We start from the raw sequence: 20,631 nt of genomic DNA, 5'->3' as shown, positions 1-20,631 counted from the left end.
TCCTGGACCTCCTGTAAGGAGACTGAGCTCCTTGCTACCCTGCACAATAGCTCTTGGAACTACTTTTTGTCATGGGGTGGGATAGGGAGAGAAGAAGGGACAGCAAAGCTGGAGCGATCACTTCATCAAGAGATGAGGAAGATACCCCTATCTGTACTGGCAGACCTGGCTCATAGTCTTCCTCTCCTATAGAGCCAGGAGGAAACTCTGCTTACTCTCTTGGAGGGGAGGGGTCCTTATCAGACTGCACAGACCCTTCCTGATCATCATGCATATGGGTCCCAGGAGGAAGGATTGATGGTGGGTTATGGAGGTCCCCAAGGAATGGTATACCATCACTGTTCCCAAGAGGGATGTCCTGACTGGGGAGGAGGCTGGTTCCAGGAAACTCATTTTCCTGTCTGAACTGATCTCCTTCAGAGGAGACGACGATGGTTGCTTCAGTAACTGTACTTCCCCTTATGATGAGAAAGCCAGATCCAGCTGAGTCAGTAGTGCCATCAGTTCCACTAAAGGAAAGGAAAGTCTCAGATAGTAGGCAGGATGGAGTATTTATTTCTCCCATAGTGTCTTCGGGTGGGATCAGAAGAGGGATGGTCCTGACAACAATGAGATTGCAGATCTGGGAGAGCAAAGATATCCTCTGGAGTGTTGCATCTCTATGCTCTCCCTGGAGCGTGTGGGGTTTCTGTCTGCTCAAACTGACAGAACCAATGTAGAAAGGCTCTGGGTTGCCACATCCATATGATATTGTGGTAGTACTGCCGGTGGCTGAGGTTCCCAATGAGAACTCTTCATTTGAATTGGCAATTCTCGGCCTCTTGACCCAGATGGTACTACTAATGAAGTTATTGCTAGTGAGGAGTCTGGTACCAGCACAGCCTTGTCCCATGAGCCTTTTTATCATAGTCCTGGAAGTTAGATCATCCTTAGTCTTTGGGAGATGGGTTCAAAGACTTACCCAACATGATCAGTGTTCGGGAGGGATCTGTCCTCTTCAGAGTTGACTTAGAGAGGGATCTTCTCTTGTGCTTATGAGACCAATCCCTGCTCTACTGATGAAATCTTGACAGAGGATCCGTAGGCATGATCTCCCTAGCTCCCAAGTCAGGCCTTGTGATAGATGGCACATTTCTTGATACTTTGTCCAGTGTACTAGAGGAAAGTTGGGGGGTGGCCCAGGTCTGACTGGGCCCTCAATCTTTTCAATGAGGTGCTTTTTAAAATCAGAATTTCTGCATCCGTTGAGTCTGACTAAGGAAGGAGTGACAGATGGTGCACCTGGCAGAGGTGTGCTCTTTTCCAAGGCAGTACAGGCAGTGTTGGTTGTCATCAGTGACTGAGAAGGAGTGGGGACAGAAGACACTTTTTAAGCCCGGTGTTCCGGGCATAATCTAATTCCTATACTGGAACCCAGAGGGGCTCCTAGACTGGGGAATCTAACTAACCACTACCTATACTAATAAAACTAAAGCTGAAACTAAAACTGAAACATTTACAGGTTTGTAGACAAGATGAATCCTATTCAACTTATTCATAAATGATCTGGAGAAAGGGGTAAAAAGTGAGGTGGCAAAGTTTGTAGATGATACTAAACTGCTCAAGATAGTTAAGACCAAAGCAGACTGTGAAAAACTTCAAAAAGATCTCACAAAACTAAGTGATTGGGAAACAAAATGGCAAATGAAATTTAATGTGGATAAATGTAAAGTAATGCATATTGGAAAAAATAACCCCAACTATACATACAATATGATGGGGGCTAATTTAGCTACAACTAATCAGGAAAAAGATCTTGGAGTCATCGTGGATAGTTCTCTAAAGACGTCCACACAGTGTGCAGAGGCAGTCTAAAAAGCAAACAGGATGTTAGGAATCATTAAAAAGGGGATAGAGAATAAGACTGAGAATATATTATTGCCCTTATATAAATCAATGGTACGCCCACATCTTGAATACTGCATACAGATGTGGTCGCCTCATCTCAAAAAAGATATACTGGCACTAGAAAAGGTTCAGAGAAGGGCAACTAAAATGATTAGGGGTTTGGAGAAGGTCCCATCTGAGGAGAGATTAAAGAGGCTAGGACTTTTCAGCTTGGAAAAGAGGAGACTAAGGGGGGATATGATAGAGGTATATACAATTATGAGTGATGTGGAGAAAGTAGATAAGGAAAAGTTATTTACTTATTCCCATAATACAAGAACTAGGGGTCACCAAATGAAGTTAATAGGCAGCAGGTTTAAAACAAATAAAAAGAAGTTCTTCTCACAGCGCACAGCCAACTTGTGGAACTCCTTACCTGAGGAGGTTCTGAAGGCTAGGACTATAACAGGGTTTAAAAAAAGAGAACTGGATAAATTCATGGAGGTTAAGTCCATTAATGACTATTAGCCACCATGGGTAAGGAATGGTGTCCCTATACTGTTTGTTTGTCAGAGGGTGGAGATGGATGGCAGGAGAGAGATCACTTCATCATTACCTGTTAGGTTCATTCCCTCTGGGGCACCTGGCATTGGCCACTGTCGATAGACAGGATACTGGGCTAGATGGACCTTTGGTCTGACCCAGTATGGCCGTTCTTATGTTCTTATGGCTGGAGAGAAAGAAGAAGCTCTAGATACTGGAAGTCCTGACTAAGGCCATGTGGCAGTAAAGAAGGAACTGAAAAAGCAGTTGGTCCACCCTGGCCCTCATACCCACCGTGCAGAGCATGAGGAAAACAGGGTCGCAGGTGTGGACCAACAGACACTGCTTGCAAGATTTCTCTAGTCTCAAGTGCATGAAGTATGTGTGTATGCACCCACAGTGAAATATACATAGGGACCAGTACTCAAAGAAGTTATAAATATCCACATAGCACTGCACTAGATTTCTAATGTAACAGTCATGAGACCTATCAATTGGACTTTTTTTTAAAAGTGGAAACAGAGCTTTAGAGCCTTATGGAATGCAATGAAACCTACATCTTTTCAGTACCAACAGAATTGGTGCATGTGGCCGATAAAATCTTGTGCGTGGGTTTAGAATCATGTTAACAGCACTGTTCACTATAAGGAACTTTTATAAAAATTAAAGTCTGTAGAACCTGGACAGAAAAGGAAGCTACTAAATCTGGTTGAAGTTTTTCACCCAAAAAATTTTCTAGCTGAAAAATTAAATTTCATTAAAGAATGAAATTTTCCATAGCCAAATCTTGATGTAATTTTTCAATGGAAAATTTATAAGTTAGCCAAAATCATTACTTCTGTTTTTCAAAAATTCAGATGTGGTTCTCCCCCTGCCCCCAAATTTTTACTATCGACTGCAATAGGATTGTGATAAGTAAAATGGGGGATGAGGGGGGAGGAAGAGCTCCCTTTTATGGACCCAGCCAGGCAGTTAGCTATAAAATCCCTCTTAGTAGCTGTTCTCTACTTGCTTTACCAGTAAAGGATTAAAAGTCACTGCTATGCATAGGTAAAAGGAAGTGAGTGGACACCTGGCCAAAAGAGCCAATGGGAAGGGTAGAACTTTTTAAAATTGAAACAAAACTCTCCTTCAGTCTGTCTGTTGTTCTCGGGGAGAGGGCTGGAACCATGAGGTAAGAAGCTTGGGGCCAAGTATGAAAAATCATCAGTATCATACCTAGAAACTACTCATTTGAAACCCCAGATATGCAAGTAGATCAGGAAATGTCTAGGAAGACGCGATCAGGTTTATCTCCTTTTATTTCTTTATGGCTTGTGGACTCTTCTGTGCTAACTCCAGATGCTTTTGTTTTGCTTATAACCTTTAAGCTGGACCTCAAGAGACTATTCTTGATGCTTAATCATTGTAGTTGCTCTCTTTAAATCTAGCAATAGCCTAAGTTCCCAAAATGTATTTTCTTCCTTTTGTTTTTTTAATAAACTTTACCTTTTTTTAAGAACAGAGTTGAATTTGTGTGTCCTAAGAGGTTTCTGCACATGTTATTTAATTAGCTGGTAGCAACAGCTGATTTTCTTTGTTTTTCTTTCTCAGTTCTTCCCTGGAGCAGGGGTTAAAGGGCTTGAGGGTACCCCACAGGAAGGAATTCCCCAAGTGCACCTTCCTGGGTTCTCAGAGGGATTTTTCACTTGGGTGGTGACAGCATTTACCAATCCAAGGTCAGAAAAAGCTGTAACCTTGGGAATTTAATACAAACCTGGAGTGGAAATATTAATTTTTAGAGTCCTTGTGGGCCCCCACCTTCTGCACTCAAAGTGCCAGAGTGGGGAATCAGCCTTGACAAGGATAAACATTGTTTTCCCCCACCTCATCTTTTCCACTCTAACTTTTTAAAACGCCCAACTTTAGAGTGACAAAGTTATAGTGTTTCAATTTTCCTTGTGCCATTAACTTTTCTAAAGATGGAGAAGTTAGGAGGAGAAAAACCATGAAAAAACCCTGGACACTGCACTCACTGGCAAAAAAGAGGAGTACAAAACATTGATGTTTCATGAAAAATGTAAAGAAAAAGAATTACTGCTTTACTTTCAACCCTGTGAAACAAATTTATTTAAAATTTCAGCTTTAGAAGTTACACTCCTTCCCATCAAAATATGCTCTCTAATCTAGAATTACAGCAAAATACTCTGTCAGCAGTGATTCAATAAAAATAATGTATTCAGTCAGACTTGTGATTAAAACTATGCCAAGTTTCTCTCAAAGGAAATGCAAATGGTTTTTCTTGGACAGGGTGCTTGGTTATAAGCAGGAATGTCATTGCCTGTGGAAACTCTCCAAGTGAAGTCTGGATGAAGAGTGAGAATGTAGATTCTTGTTGCTGTACAGTAGTTAATCTTGATGTAAAACCATAGGACTTCCAACTTTAAAGGAAAAGCATTTTGGAAATAGTAAAGCTTAAAAGTGAGGTCTCAAATACTGGCTGTCCTTCAGTATTTACACAGTTCACTAAAAGCCAAAGGTTTAAGAATAGTTCTTTAAACTGTTTTCTCTATTATGAACTCTCGGCCAAATTCAGAGCTTGTCTACACACAAACTGAAGCAAAAATATCTACCGTATATACTCGTTCATAAGCCAAATATTTTTAGTTAAAAAGGGAAGCACCAGAGAAGGGAGTCGGCTTATGAACGGGTATAGAGAGGGAGAGGTGGGACACAGCCCCTCCCGCCAACAGAGGCAGCAAGGAGAGGAAGCACAGCCAGAAGGGAAGAGGGAAGGAAAGAGGCGGGGCCAGAGTCTCTCCGCTTGTGGCCATGCTGCTCTCCCCACAGCCTCCGAAGCAGCTGCAGCTCCGGGGCTGGCAGGCTGCGGACGCACCGCCTGGCCCGGCCCGCCGGAGCAGGCTGCGGCCAGGACAGAGACATCCTCCCCTGGCCCTCCCAGATAAGGCAGGAAGGGATAGGATGGCGAGAGCGTGGAGGTCCTGGGCTAGGGGTGGGGTTGTGTGGGGGGTGGTCACAGGGGTTACTCCCCTGACTCCCAGCTCTTCCCTCCAAAAAAATTTCCCCACCAGTTGCTGTCCCAGCCCATCTGGGTAAGCAGCTGGCGCACCGGGCACTTTGTTTACTTAGGTTTATCTCCGTGTGCACAGACGCTCCAGGTAAACAAACCATCTTGGCCCACCAGCAGCTTATCCTGATGGCCCGGGAGCCAAAGTCTGCTGACCCCTGAATTATAGGGTTGGCTTATGAACGGGTTACAAAAAAATTCCATTTTTATGTATTCATCTTGGGGGGATCAGAAGGAATGACTAGCACTAGGAAGAATGGATTAGAAAGGGAAATGACAGAATCTACCATAAAGCCACAAGATTAAAGCCAACTACTAATGCTATAAGATTTATGTTCCTCCAAAAAAAATGGAGATACTTACCTAGAGCACAAGGAATTGAGAGACTAATATATCTCTGTAAAAGAACGTCAAGATACTCAGGTGGAAGATACTACGGAGTGTGCAAAGTATTCATTGTTATTGTATAAATGAGTAGCCTGAAAGGTTCAATTGTGCTTTAAATCACCTCAAGAACCCTCTAGACAGGAGCTGTATGGAGTTCGAGAGATGATGATTAGGGAAAAAAAAAGTTCTTTAAAAAACAGCCAGCTGAAAAAAAAATAATATGGAGCTCTATGGAGGCAAATAAAACTGTCTATCAGAGATGTCAGATGAATGACTTGCCCATCATAGGCCTTTATTTCCTATCTGACTCGGATGATAAAAGTTTATTTATAAAGTCAAAAATCAAAGATTCTCACACAAGTGTGCAAAAGAAGTTAGTGTAAAGAGAAAAACTGGAGTACTTTTCAAGATGCTACATACGACTGAAGTTGTAGAAAACAGTATTGAACAGAGAAATATTAATTATGTACCAGCAGACTATAACAACATATGCAAATTAACAGAGTTTAAGGCTGCCCAGGCAACCTGAAAGACTCCAAAGTCAGAAAAGGCTGATTCAGTGTGCAACTTTACCGTCCTTGTTATATATTTTTAATAATGGAATTTCCTAGAGATTTGTTCTGAAAGAAAAGAAAGAATATCCACAGTATGGAAACATTTGCTAGACACCACTGTAATGATCCATCATGCCCATCTTCTGGAAGATGTTTCCCAAAAAACATGTGGGTAGAGCGAATCAAGGGCTCCTGCATAACTCTGCTTCATTCACAGCACATCATTTGTTAAGTTTTTCACTACAACAGCACAACTTATCCTACATCTGTCTAAAAAACCCCTCTATTTTATGTATAATTAGTCTACTTTGTAGGGTGGATAAAAATCAGTGATATTAAAAAACAGATTTTTATTTAAATTGGATTTTTTTGAGGAAAAAACCTATCTAAAGGTAGTTTTAGTTAAGATACAATATAGCTCAAAGATAACTCATCATGGAATAGGGATTATAAATTCTATAGTATGAGACAATATATTCATGCAATGTTTAAGAAAAGTTTCGCAAATGAGTTCCAATAGTTCATGGATTAGGGACCCAACCTTATGGGGTTTCAGCGGTTTCTGTATCGATTATTTAGGCTGAACTTTCTATCTACCCAATCGGACTCAGTGCTCAGTCTAGAAGCTACCATCAGAGATGCTTAGTTTTGCAGTTCTCAATCTGCGGATTTGTGTCTCCAGAGATAATATGCTGTTAAAGCAAAAATGTTTCTAAATAAAATAAATAGAGGTGAGAAATAACAGACCTCAACCTTATTATCCCTCTGCAAATTTGTGTACACAGTCAATCCTTTGCCTCTCTCTAAAAGTGCAATGTTTCAAAAAGTTCAATGAATAGAAGATTGTTGGGGGCAGAATAGATCTGGACAAGGAGAAGAAGTCTGGAGATAAATGTGAGAAGGGAGGGACAGGATGTAGAAACAAAAAGTGAAACTGTTTGAGCAGCATATTCCAGAAGTCTTGGGGTCTGAGTGTAGCCTTCATTGATTTGAGATCTATCATAGATACCATTCTCTCACTAGAAGAGAAAACCTATAATGGACTATTCTTGAATTCTAATGTTTGAGCAAAAATATATAGTTGGTACTCTATGGTACTATCATTTTAGATGCAGTTGTGATAAAAAATAAATAGCTGAAATAGGCAGATCTTCCTTTTACAATTTCAACTTGAAAGTAGTACTGAGTGTCAGTGAATACAATGAGTAATACTAAATGAGCAGTATGGTAATAATAATTAAATAACTGCAGTGACTTATTTTGTTTGGAGAATCCCTACTCAACATACAGGACTCTGAAGACTATCCACCTTCAAGATCACCATCATTTTCTATAGTTTCAGAGTTATCTGCCAATGATAGTGTTTCAGTTACATCATGTATGTCACAGAGCCACAGTATCACCTGTAGCAAAAAGAGAATAAAAAAATCTCCATCATCCAGAAACAACCACAGATAAGTTTGTGATAAGAACCAGCAGATTACAAAAAAAGGTAATTGATTAAAAAATTGCCTGGTTTGTTTATGCAACAAACTCTCTATTCCATATGATTGAGAACCCACACTTCATTAACATGGTTCAGTCATTAAGACCAGGATACAGTCCATCCAACAGAGCAGATGTCACAGGCAAATTGCAGGATAAAGTGTATGAAAGAGAAATTGGGCAGTGTGCAAAAGGTCTAGAGGGTAAAATTGTTAACCTGAGTCTTGATGGGTGGAGCAATGTCCACAATGATCCTGTTGTATATGCTTGTGTGACAACAGAAGAAGAGAATGTCTTCCCTACAGAAACAATTGATACATCAGGAAATGCACACACAACAGAATAGTTACAGGAAGTAGCAGTAAAAGCAACAACAAACCGTGGGAAAAAAATTCAAATGTCTAGTACGCAGCTTGGTCTCAGACAATACTGCAAATTTGTCCAAGATGAGAATAAATTATTTAGAAGAGAGTGAAGAAAATCACAAGCTAATAACATATGGTTTCAATGCTCGTTTAATGCACCTTTGAGCCAAAGACTTCAGTGTTCCAGAAATAAAGGCTAATGTTGTTGAAATTCCAAATTCCTTCCGTAACAACAACTTTGCAGCAGCTGCTCTGAAAAAAGTGAGAGGAATCAAGCTAACTCTCCCACAAGACATGTGATGGAACTCAGTAGTGGACTGTTTTGACCTCTATATCAAGAACTGGCCTAATCTGATGACAGTTTGTGAACAAAATCGTGAAAAAATAGATGGCACTGTCACAGCCAAAGTTCTCAACAGAAATGTTGAACACATGCTGAGTACCCTGAAGCCTATTTCTGTAGCCTTGAACAAAATGCAGGGAAATAGCTGTTTTATTCCTGATGCTGTTGAAATTTGGAAGGAACTGAGTGAGATCTTAAAAAGAAAAATAGGCAATGACAAAATTAAATTACAAGTAGTAATAAAACAAATGGGACAAGCACTATCGCCAGCTCATTTTCTTGTAAATATTCTCAATACTCGGTACTAGGGTCAAACCCTAACGGCTGAAGAAGAGGAGTTGGCTATGACATGGACATCCAGCAATCGTCACTCCATAATGCCAACTATAATAAACTTCAGAGCTAAGGGTGAACCATTCAAGAAATGTGTTTGCTGATGATGTTTTAAAGAAAGTCACACCAGTGAACTGGTGGAAGTCACTTACGCACTTGGGTTCAGAGACTGTTGAAGTGATAATCTCACTTTTAACAGCAATAGCGTCTTCTGCTGGTGTAGAAAGAATATTTTCTTCCTTTGGACTAATTCATTCCAAATTGAGAAATTGTTTGGGACCTGAAAAAGCAGGAAAGCTTGTTTTTCCTTTTCATATTATGAACAAACAGGAAAATGAAGGAGAAGATGACTGAGTTAGCTGCAGAAGCCAATATTGTAAGTTTCTCATGTAAACCTGGCTGACATTTAAAAAAAAACAAAAATTAAATTGACTATTTCATTTAACTATTTTAGTTTAAAAAACAAAACAAAAAACAGGATTTTAAAAAACTTGAATGTTTAAATTCAAAAATTCATATGCTTGTTTTGTTAAAATAATATATGTTTGCTGTTGAAGAAAAAAAATCCAGAATACATAACACTGTTGTTTTAGTTAAATAAAACAATTTTAATGTCTGTCTTGAGCTCGTAATACAGAATGGCAAGAAAATCCTCCAAATATTAATAATTAACCTGTTGAATTGGAGATAGTTCACCTCCAAATGACTTCATAAATATCTGCTTCAATTACCTTTGCTAAATGAAATAATCATTCATTTTCTGATATAGCTGTCAAACTAATCTGAAACATTTTCAAAATAAAACAACAATGTATATAGTGGGTACCTTCTTAAAAATGAAAACTAAATCTTGAGTTGTGAAGAATATGTATTAAGCTTATAACCACCAACAAGATTGCACCTTTATGTAGAAATTATGACCAGTGATTTAAATCATGATTTTAATCAAATCCACCCTGCTAATTTGTACTACACATGTGCAAAATTAGATTGTTTTCAAAGGCTCCATTGCCACATCCAAACCATTTTTTTTGTTGCATAACTCAAAGGCACTTCTCCATGAAAGCTACCTCCAAGCCAAATTAACTTTCCACCTCTAGCCACTGGCAGAAAAGCTGCTTAAAAGGTCATCGGAATCTATATAGTTTTTATAATGGAAGGAGTACGTTTCTTTCCACTCTTTATACTCAGGACATCTGATTACCGCTCAAGCTTTGAAATATACTCCTTTGATGACAAGAAAGCCTGGATAATTTCAGTCCGATATAATTACCACAGTCTCAAATCTCTGCCACAAAGGACATGGGCCTTGGTTATTTCCTCTCCTAATAGCCCACGCCGTGACAATTTTCCTAGTGCCTGAATATTGGGAGGAAGTAGGAAGCAGCCTTCCAGAGCCTGCTTGTGTTGTTCCTTCAGTCACCTCAACACATACTGTCAAAAGGCACATACTTCTAGGTGTTAAATCAACTGCCTTTAGCAGCACCCTGTGCCTCTACCAAGAATGAGAGAGTTCTAGCAGTACAACAATGGGAATGGAAATCAGGAGTCCCAATTTATAATCCAAGCTCTGCCACTGACCTGATCTGTGGCATTGGACGAGGTCATTTCACGTGCATTCATCAGTTTCCCTATTAGCAAAATGGAGAATACCTACTTCCACTGGGATTTAGGGAGGACTGTTTGTAAAAAGCTTGTAAGAGCTGAAGTGCTGTTTATAGTCCTTCCCCACTTCCTGTGTTTTCCCTTGTGGGTGCCCCACCACCACCTACACAGCTAAAACCTTCAACAGGAAAGCCCTATATTATTTTAGAAAATGGAAGGAGATTACACACACACACACAAAGTTCCAGATGTACACCAGTGGCAGTTGGTACAAGACTGACAACACCGTATACTCTGGGAGAATTCTGCACCACTGCACAATTTTGCAGAAATTAATGTTGGGAGAGCAGAATTTCTTTTTCCTCCCACAGAAATGGGCTGCAGAAATGTTGGCCACCACTAGGGGCTGCTGGACCCGGCACAGCCCAGCTCACAAATAAAAGACAAGGCTGGCAGGAGGGATCCCAGCAGCTCAAGTTCCCAGCATGCTCTGAAGGAAGGAGGTGGCAGCGCACAGGAAACTCTGTACAAGCCAAGGCCCAGTATCAGGCTGTTTCTCCCTCTGGATCCCTGGGTTCTAAAAGGGTAGTGGGTGAGAGTGTCTGGGCCAGGGGTCCCCACAGTTGGCTTCTGGAGAATAGAGGGTGAGAGTGTCTGGGCTTGGAGGGAGATTTGGCTAGGCTCTGAGGGATAGGGAGTGTGGGTGTCTGGGCTGGGGGTCCATGCAGCTGGCCTCTGAGGGGTAAAGGGTGTGTCTGGGCTGGGGGAGCCACACTTTTTTGGGGGGTGGGGGTGGGAATTAGAAAGCACTTTGGTAGAATCCTTCCCTCTTGAACATATTGGGAACCTCCTTTGCAGCACTTTTTTTCCAGCAGTAAGAGAACCTCTAGTCCAGGGGTCGGCAACCTTTCAGAAGCGGTGTGCCGAGTCTTCATTTATTCACTCTAATTTAAGGTTTCGCGTGCCAGTAATATATTTTAACCTTTTTAGAAGGTCTCCTTCTATAAGTCTATAATATATAACTAAACTATTGTTGTATGTAAAGTAAATACGGTTTCAAAATATTTAAGAAGCTTTATTTAAAATTAAATTAAAATGCAGAGCCCCCCGGACCGGTGGCCAAGACACAGGCAGTGTGAGTGCCACTGAAAATCAGTTTGCGTGCCGCCTTCAGAAAACGTGCCATAGGTTGCCTACCCCTGCTCTAGTCTTAGGGCTGATCAACACTGAAAACTTACATCCATACAGCTATGTCTCTCAGGGGTGCAAAAAATCCACACCCGAGAAACATAGCAATGCTGACGCAACACCTGGGATAGACAGTGCTAGGTCAACAGAAAAATTCTTCCACTGACCTAGCTACTGACTCCCGGGGAGGTGAATTAACTACAGTGATGGCAGAATCTGGTCTACACTAGGAAATTAGGTCAGTATACCTACATTATTCGGGGTGTGAAAAATTCATACCGCCGAGCAATGCAGTTAAACCAACCTAATCTCCAGTGTAGGCAGTGGTAGGTCGAGATAGAGTACTTATGCTGGTGGGAAAACCCGTCCCCCATCAGTGTAGGTAGTGTCTTCATTAAAGCAATCCAGTGGCACACTAGCCCCACTGCAGCGTTTCAAGCATAGACAAGTCCTGCAAGGTGTAGATACACCAATTTAAATGTTCAGTGTAGACCAGCCCTAAGATTAGAGGTTCTCTCACAGCTATTGAGCCCTAACTACATGTGCCGTTTCATTACCAGTATACTGTACACAACTATAAATAGGATTCTCAAATTAAAGGTTTACTTAGGAAGTTTTAACAAATGTACAACTCATTTCCTTGCAAGCCCCAGGAAGAAATTATTAACCATTACAAAATGAGTTTATCACTTAGTTTAGAGAAACATTTACACTACCCAAAATGTACGGCTTGAGAATTTTCTAACACTGAAAGAAAATTGTCTTTACTAACGTTTACAAACCCAGAGAAGTCTGTCAAACTTACTATTACTACAAAAAAAACCTCCAAACATAATATATGTTTGTTGTTTTTGGTTTTGGTTTTTTTGGTTTGTTTTGCAGGAAACTATGTCTCTGAAGAAGTCATCTATATGCTGCCCTTTGTTTGGCAAATGTCCATTGCTGAGTATATTGTCCCCACAATTCTGTATGCCCGGATTTAGCATATTTTTTTTCTTGGAAACTTCCATATTTTATTTTTATGTATATAAAAATTTCCCAACCTCAGCCATTTCGCTTCCACTCACCCACATTCTCCTTTCTGTATCATTTCCATTTGTATTCCCAATCTTAAACCCCAAAGTAAAAAAAAATCACAATAATGTCAGTCTCCAAATAACTGATCTGTTTGCTGAACCTCAACCCCCTGTATTCTCCCTTCCTAAATATTTGGGAATACTTACCTTTTGCAGGCCCGGAGGCATACCTTCTCCACTCATGGAACCTCAACTCTCACCTTTAGGAACAGTCTATTATATTACGTTTTGAGTTATGCGAGAAAGATTTACACAGAATCCATGGAGATTCCCCCTCTGGATCTATTCTTTAATTTCTCAAGATCACTCACTCCACAACTCTACTCAACACCCCCTAAACATTAATTTACTCTATATTTTAAATATTAAGCACAGCTACTACACATACACATTTACACCAATCAAAACTGAACTGTGTATTTTCTTATCATTAATATAGTTATTACTCAACATCTCATTTTGGATGATGCCCAGTAAATCCCTTTTGGTTAATCTTCAGGTATCCGAGCTCTCCTGTTTCACAATACCACATCTGTCACTGACTTTTCTATAGAGGGTCTCTTTTCCTACCCTCTTTTTCTTGGGTTTCACCATCGGTCATGATTTATCAGTTCTTCCCTTCTTTAGAGTCTATGTGAATGATACTGAAAGCTTAATTAGAAGTCAAATGGAAACCCCCACCTATAGTCAATTCCTGATCTTTTAAGTGTTGCTAAAATTTCACCCAGCTCTAATCTCTTTTTTAAAAGAGGAGAGAAATGGTTTTGGACAAACTTGAGCTTGTGGCTTTGGAGTATAAGTTCTGAATGTTCTCTAGCCTTTTTCATAGTAAATTCATTTTGACAACAGTGATGAAATTTCATGAAGTCTATAGGCTTTGTGTCACCTCTTCTACAGAGCTCAAATTTAATGACCCCTTAACTAAAGTTTGTGGATACTAGGATTTCCTCCTTCAACTTTTTCAGGCAGACTTCAATTCTAATACAGTTTCTTTTCTCTTTTCCATGTCATTTACTGTGAGGAGCAGCTCTCTTTTTTTGCTTCAACAGGACCACGGGACGTTGCAGCTGTCTGTTTTGCTCTGCTGTTTCTCCCAGTCCTGCTTTCAGCAATAACTACTTATTACTTTTCTTCACTGCCACAATCTTGGGGTAATCTCATTTGCAAACAAATTCAATTAGCTTTATGCTGAAGACTCATAGATCTACCCATCTATTCCTTCTGTCCAAACTAAAATCTCAGCCTCCCTGCCATCTCTGTGCAGATGTCTGTCAGCTCACGCTTAACATGGTTATGACAGAGCTCCCCCCCCGCCCGCATCCCAAGCTCTCCCTCTGCTCCTTTCTCAATCACTGTGGACACCACCTCCTGTCTGTAACTCAGGTCCATGATCGGGGAGTCATCTTTGATTTGGACCTTTAAGTCCTCATATTCAAGCTACATCTAAAACCTGCAGATTCTTTCCACATAACATCTTTAAGATAAAGTCTTTCCTATCCATCCACACAACAAACATTCTCATCTAAACTTTTATAGCATGTCTCAAGAACTGCAACATCACCCTGATTTCCCCGCTCATAAAATAAAGCAGTCAGGCAGCTTTCAGTTAGTTGTCATCCCTTCTTCCCTGGGACATGTTTATGAAAACTTATGAAGAGTCCAAGCAGAACACAAACCAGTAGAAACAAATACAAACAGCAATTTCCATATATAGACTTGGGGGCACAGCAACAGTTCACACCCAGCTGTTTCCCACTGCTGCCTTCCGGGTGGCCCATTATATTGCCCTTGCTCTCTCTAGTAGGTCAGGGTTAATTGGCTGCTGCTTTAACCCCTTAGGATCTACGCTAAGGAGTGCCCTTATAACCTTTGTTGCCACAAGTACTCCTGTTCTTTTTGCGGATACAGACTAACATGGCTGCTACTCTGAACCCTTGTAACCTGTCACACATTCTTTTCTCTGGCCTTGACAAATGCTATGTTGCCCTGTTCATATCCATTCACAATGCTTCTACAAAGATCACTTTCCTAGCCTATTGCTTTGACCATGTCACCCTCTCCCTAAGAATCCCTCCACTGGTTTTCCCCCTTCCTATTACATCAAACATAAGCTGCTTATCTTCACTTTCCAAGCCCACCCCCCACCTTATCTACCATCTTCCATTCCTTACTGATCAACAATCTTCCCCAGGATGCTAGCCTCCATCGCCCACCCACCTGTTAAGTTTGCAAACAAGCAATCTTCACTGCCTCTCATATACACATCCGCAAAGCTACAGCATTATCTTCCTTAGGGTATGGCTACACTTGAGAGTTGCAGCGCTGGGAGTTACAGCGCTGGTCGTACAGCTGTGTAGGGAAAGCGCTGGTGTGTGGCCACACTCACAGCTACCAGCGCTGCAGTGTGGCCACATTAGCAGCATTTGCAGTGCTGTTGGGAGTGATGCATTATGGGCAGCTATCCCAGCATTCAAGTGGCAGCAACGTGCTTTTCAAAAGAGGGGGGTGGGGTGCAGTGTGACAGGGACCGGGGGTGGGGGGGGGAAGGAGAGGATTTTTGGAGCTGACACTGTGTATCAGCTCCCTGCCTTGCAAAATCAGAAATTTTTCCCGACCCCTTACTCTTAACTGCAAACAGCCTGCAGACCAGATAAGCAGCTGCTCCAACGGACTCCCTTTCTCACCCCTGCCCCCGCTGTTTCTCTTGTCAAGCAAACACTCATCCCCCTGCCTGCCTCATTCACAGCAAGGTAGTGGGTTTCTCTCATTTGATTGTTCAGTCAGTTACAGATTGATTGTTCAGTCACAACAAAACAAAGAGAGGCAGCATAACAAAACAAAGGGAGTAATTTAGTTAAAAGCATTCTGGGATATCTCCTAATACCCTGGAGGCCAATAACAGCGCTAGTGTGTGGCCACACTTTACGAGCAGCGCTGTAACACCAGCGCTGCAATGGTTATACCCCAAGCAGACCCAGGTGTACAGCCAGCACTGCAGCCAGGGAGCTGCAGCACTGGATGTGCCCTGCAGGTGTGGACAGTTACTAATTGCAGCGCTGGAAAGCCTCCACCAGCACTGCAACTCTCAAGTGTAGCCATACCCTTAAATCCCTCCTGTAATGAGGCCCAAAGGCCCCTGCTGGAGGCCTTAGGGTGCTGCCACACCCATTTCAGGAAGGAGCATTAGGGAGGTCCTCTAAGCACTACAGTCACTGCAGGGCAAGCAGCCAACGAGGGCTCAGCAGGCTCATATAAAAGGAGCTGCACAGCCAGAGTGAGTTCAGTCTGATAGCAAGGACCGGGGGAGCAAGAGGTGCTCCTGGCTGACTGCAAAGGCTAAAGCAAGTTGTTGCTGGCAGGGATTGAGGAAGCAAGGGAATAGCTTCTGGCTGGCTACCAGGACTCAATTAAGATAGGTTATGGGGAAGTGGCCCAGGGAAAAGAAGTTAGTTAAAGGGATGTGGCATGTGGCTGCTACTCGGAGAGTCCCTGGAGTAGTGGGTGGGCCTGGGTCCTCTGTCCCCCGCCCTCCCAACAGCCATTGGGGAAGTGTCTGTGCCCTGAGAGAAGGGAATTTAGACAGGCCTAGGGAAGGACTGTATATGGATCTGTTACTCCCTGGAAGGGGGCTGAACTGAAATGGACCAGCTGAAAAGCTGGGGTCAGAGGATTAAAGGGCAGGAAAAGAGCAATCATCCCCTCCACTGCTTGAATTAAAAAAAAAGAAAAAGAAAAAAAACGCCTCATGAGTGAAGCACGAAAAGATCACAAGATCTAAAAATATATACTTTTGGCTTATTTGCCTTCTGGGTTGGGAACCTTTTAGGGGTCAGATTTCCATGTGTTTTGCTGCAGCCAGGAAGGTATGAACGTTTGGGGGTTTTTTTGGTCTTTTTTTTTAAATGAAAACAGTTTGTCACATACTCATATGACTCTATACACTTGAGCTCTAAAGAAAATACCAGTTATTGTGAGACTCGCAACAGTATCATGACAGTTGGCAAAACAGTCCTTTATTTTACAAAATCTAGTCCATTGTCTGCAGTCAACATTGTTGATAGTGTTGAACTATTTATTAAGAACGGACCAATCCTGCTACAATTTGTAAAGAAAGTCATGACAAAAACAGATGGAACTATTATAGCCAAAGCAATCACCACTGAAATAAAGATGTAGAAAATATGCAGCATTTACCGAAACCCGTTTCCATAGTGACCAAATGCAAAAGAACCTTCTCTATTGCGGATACTGTTGAAATCTGGAAACAACTTCAACAAAACTACAGAAAAATTCCAGGCAGTGAAGGAGTGGATAGATCGAATACTCACTCCACCTCATTTTCTTGTAACACAAAGTACCAGGATATTCTTTGTCAGTTAGGCTATGCTGCTGTGATATGAGCCCCTAATAGTCTATCAATCATAATCAATGTCAGGGCTTGAGGTGCACCATAAAACAGTACATATTTTCTGCCAAAGTCATAAAGAAAGTCAAACTGCTAAAATGGTGAAAGTCACCAGCTAGGCACCTGGAGCCAGAGTTTGCTAAAGTGCTGAATGGCTTTTAAACAAAAATACCATCTGTTGAGATGAAAAATAATTTCTTCAGTTGGACTAACTTATTCAAAGTTTAGAACCTGACAGGGTATTGAAAAAGCAGGACAGTTTGTCTTAATCTTCTACTTTATAAATAAAAATGAGGTGGGAGATAATAGCTCTTAGTTCTAGAACTTGAAACACATGGAGATCTACACATGTATTTATAATGCACAGAAAAAATCCGCATGATCACAGGGGGCTTCAGTTTGAGTGACATATGATGGAAGTCTTGTACTGCCAGTTGTAAAACATTAGTTTTCTAAACGTTAAACATTGTAGTTGACAACTTCCTAACAGATGAAGAGGGACTGATCCCAGAAGTTAATGGTCGCCTAGGAAAAGTGTTCGCGATTTGACCACATTTATAATGTGCCAACAGAATGAAGTCCAGATCAGTAATATATATACTTGGTGCTTTAATAGGGACAACTTCACAAAGCTAAAAAATTACGAGCCAAATCAGCTGGGAGAATGAATTTAATCAGAAAATGTGAATGAAAATTTAAAATTGTTGAAAAACATTGCAGTAGATGCCCAAAAAGCCACAATCCAACAATTAAGAAGTCTGTGCTGGCTAAAAAACAACCTGCTTTAGAGGGGAAGTAAAGGCAGCAGTAAAAAAACACCCACACACCACAAATGCATATAACCCAGAAGCTAGGAATTGTAGAAAATTGATAAGGGAAGCAAAGGACACAAGGAGAACTCTATGCCCAGCAGAGTTAAGGACAAAGGTTTTAAAATATATTATGAAGAACCAGAATCCATTATAAGATGGAAATGGTAAATTTATAAATAATAATGCAGAAGTGTTCAATAAATATTTCTGTTTTGTATTTGGGGAAAACACAGATGTTATAGTCTCATGTGGTGATGATTACATTAGTAGCTGCTGTTTAACATCCTCCAGAGACACTAAAGTTAGACATTTTAAAAACAACTTGTCTGGATAACTTGCATCCAGAAGTTCTAAAAGAGCTGCATAAGGAGGTTGTTGGAATGTTAGTGTTGTTTTTCAAGAAGTCCTGAAGCACCAGAAACATTCAAGAAGACTGGAAGAAAGCTAATGTTGTCCCAATTAACAACAAAGATAAACAGGATGATCTGGGTACTTGTAGGCCTCTCAGCCTGACATCAACCCCAAGCAAGATAATGGAGCAGCTGATGTGAAACTCAATTAATAAAGAACTATAGGAGGGTAATATAAATAATGCAAATCAACACAGGTTTATGTCAAACTAACTTGCTTTTAATGAGATTATAAATTTGGTTGACAAAGGTAATAGTGTTGATGTAATATACTTAGACTTCTGTATGACGTTTGACTTGGTACTGCATGACATTTTGATTAAAAATAGAATGATATAAAGTAAATATGATGCTTGATAAATTGATTAAAAACTGGCTAAGATCACAAAATGTAACTGTAAATGGGGAATTGCCATCATGCAGGTCTGTTTACAGTGAAGTCCCACAAAGATCAGTTTTTGGCCCTATGATATTTAACATTTTTATCAATGACCTGGAACAAAACACAAAAACACCACTGATCAAGTTCGCAGATGACACAAAAATTGGGCAGTGGTAAATAACAGAGGACAGGTCACTGATTCAGAACTATCTAGCTCGCTTGGCAAACTAGGCACAAGCAAACAATGTGTGTTTTAATACAACCAAACATAAACATGTACATCTGGGAACAAAGAACTCAGGCTGTATTTACAGGGTTGGGGACACTATCCTGGGAAGCAGTGACTTTGACAGAGTTTTGGGGGTCATGGTGGATTATCCATGAACATGAGCTCCCAGTGTGACACTATGGCCAAAAGAGCTAATGCAATTGTAAGATGCAAAAACAGTAGGAGTAGAGAGGTTGTTTTACCTTTATACTTGACACTGGTGAAACAACTCTACTGTGTCCAGTTCTGGTGCTCTCAATATTTAACAATAGGCTCTTCAATCTGGCAGAGAAAGGAATTAACAAAATCCAATGGCTAGAAGTTGAAGCTAAACAAATTCAGACCAGAAATAAGGCCTATGTTTTTAACAGTGAGAATAATTAACCATTGGAACAATTTACCAAGTGTTGTGGTGGATTTTCCACCACTGAATTTTTAAATCAAGATAGGATGTTATTGTAAAAGATATGCTTTAGTTATAATTTTCAGAAATTCTATACTCTGTGCTATATGGGAGGTCAGACTAGATCGTCACAATAGAATCTATGAATTCAATGATTACACATAAAGCTTCCTTTGTTTAGTAAATCTGTTAGCTGTAGATGTAAAACATGTTTTGATAAACTTTCTTAAATGTATCCACACATTTAAGGTAACATTTTTTAAAATGTTGGTGCTAGACTGAATTCAACTTTCACTCAAATTCAGGTTGTCACAAATGATAAGTAAATCTTTTATTGTGGGGGGGGGGGGGAAGCTAGTATCAGCCACTCTATTTAGGTTGCTTAATACTTTCCATTACAAAAGGATTCTTGCTACATTTTCCTTTTAAAAAGCTCTCCCACCATTACTGTTTGCAGCAGGCTTTTGATATTAGACAGAGGGAACACCTTCAGACTATAGAAGTGTCTTTTCTTTGCCTCATGAAATTCTAGATTTGGCTGACACATGAAGTGCTAAAAAATGCCCTTTGCCTTCTTTCACTTTCGTTCCTCAGAAAAAAATCTGACAACCTTCCAAAATGAATATTCTGAGGCCTGTCACCAGACCAGCAGCAGCAACACACATTGTACTACATTGGGAAAACATGGAAGCTGACAGGAGTTGTAGCGGGAGAAGCCCCTCACCCTGTTAGCCTTCTGATCCAGCACATTGCTTCAGCGGCACGTTTACCCTCAATCCCTTTGAGAGCACCACATAGGGTAGGGGCCTGGAAAACTCCCATGCAGTGAGAGAGAGATATGCTGTAGGTCTGGCACCTCCTAAATACTCCTTGGACTCAGTGGCCAATCTTGCTCTGGGGCAGGAGCTCCTCCCATTTTGGAGGCAGGAGAGGGTCAGCCAGGTGGGGCCCGACTCCCATCCCCTCTTCTGGCAAAATACCCTTTCCCTGCTGACAGCTAATATAATTAAATCCTGTAGCTCAAGAAGTAGCAGCCTGTACTGTGGAGCTGACAGTTTGGGGTTCAAACCCTGAGGGTGGGTGATTCAGGATGTGGAAGAAGGTGGTTGTTACAGTTGCACAACAGTTTACCTTTTTCT

At 40.9% G+C, this 20,631-nt stretch overlaps 1 protein-coding gene across 3 annotated transcripts in view; it reads right to left on the bottom strand.

Annotated features, from left to right (window-relative positions):
- The window catches only part of RHOA (ras homolog family member A), a 90,377-nt gene that overhangs the window by 52,142 nt on the left and 17,604 nt on the right, over positions 1-20,631 (bottom strand). Inside the window, exon 1 of one of the 3 annotated variants that reach the window (XM_045025841.1) lies at positions 19,293-19,374. The exons of the other annotated variants lie outside the window; for them this stretch is intronic. The gene's annotated coding sequence lies outside the window, so the exon portion shown is untranslated. Of the gene's footprint in view, positions 1-19,292; positions 19,375-20,631 lie in introns of those variants that run through there. 3 annotated transcript variants of the gene reach the window in all.

Source organism: Mauremys mutica, chromosome 7 (assembly GCF_020497125.1).
Source record: "Mauremys mutica isolate MM-2020 ecotype Southern chromosome 7, ASM2049712v1, whole genome shotgun sequence".
Lineage (NCBI taxonomy): Eukaryota > Metazoa > Chordata > Testudines > Geoemydidae > Mauremys > Mauremys mutica.
Note: the sequence above shows the minus strand (reverse complement) of the source record. Positions and strands in the feature narration are given on the sequence as shown.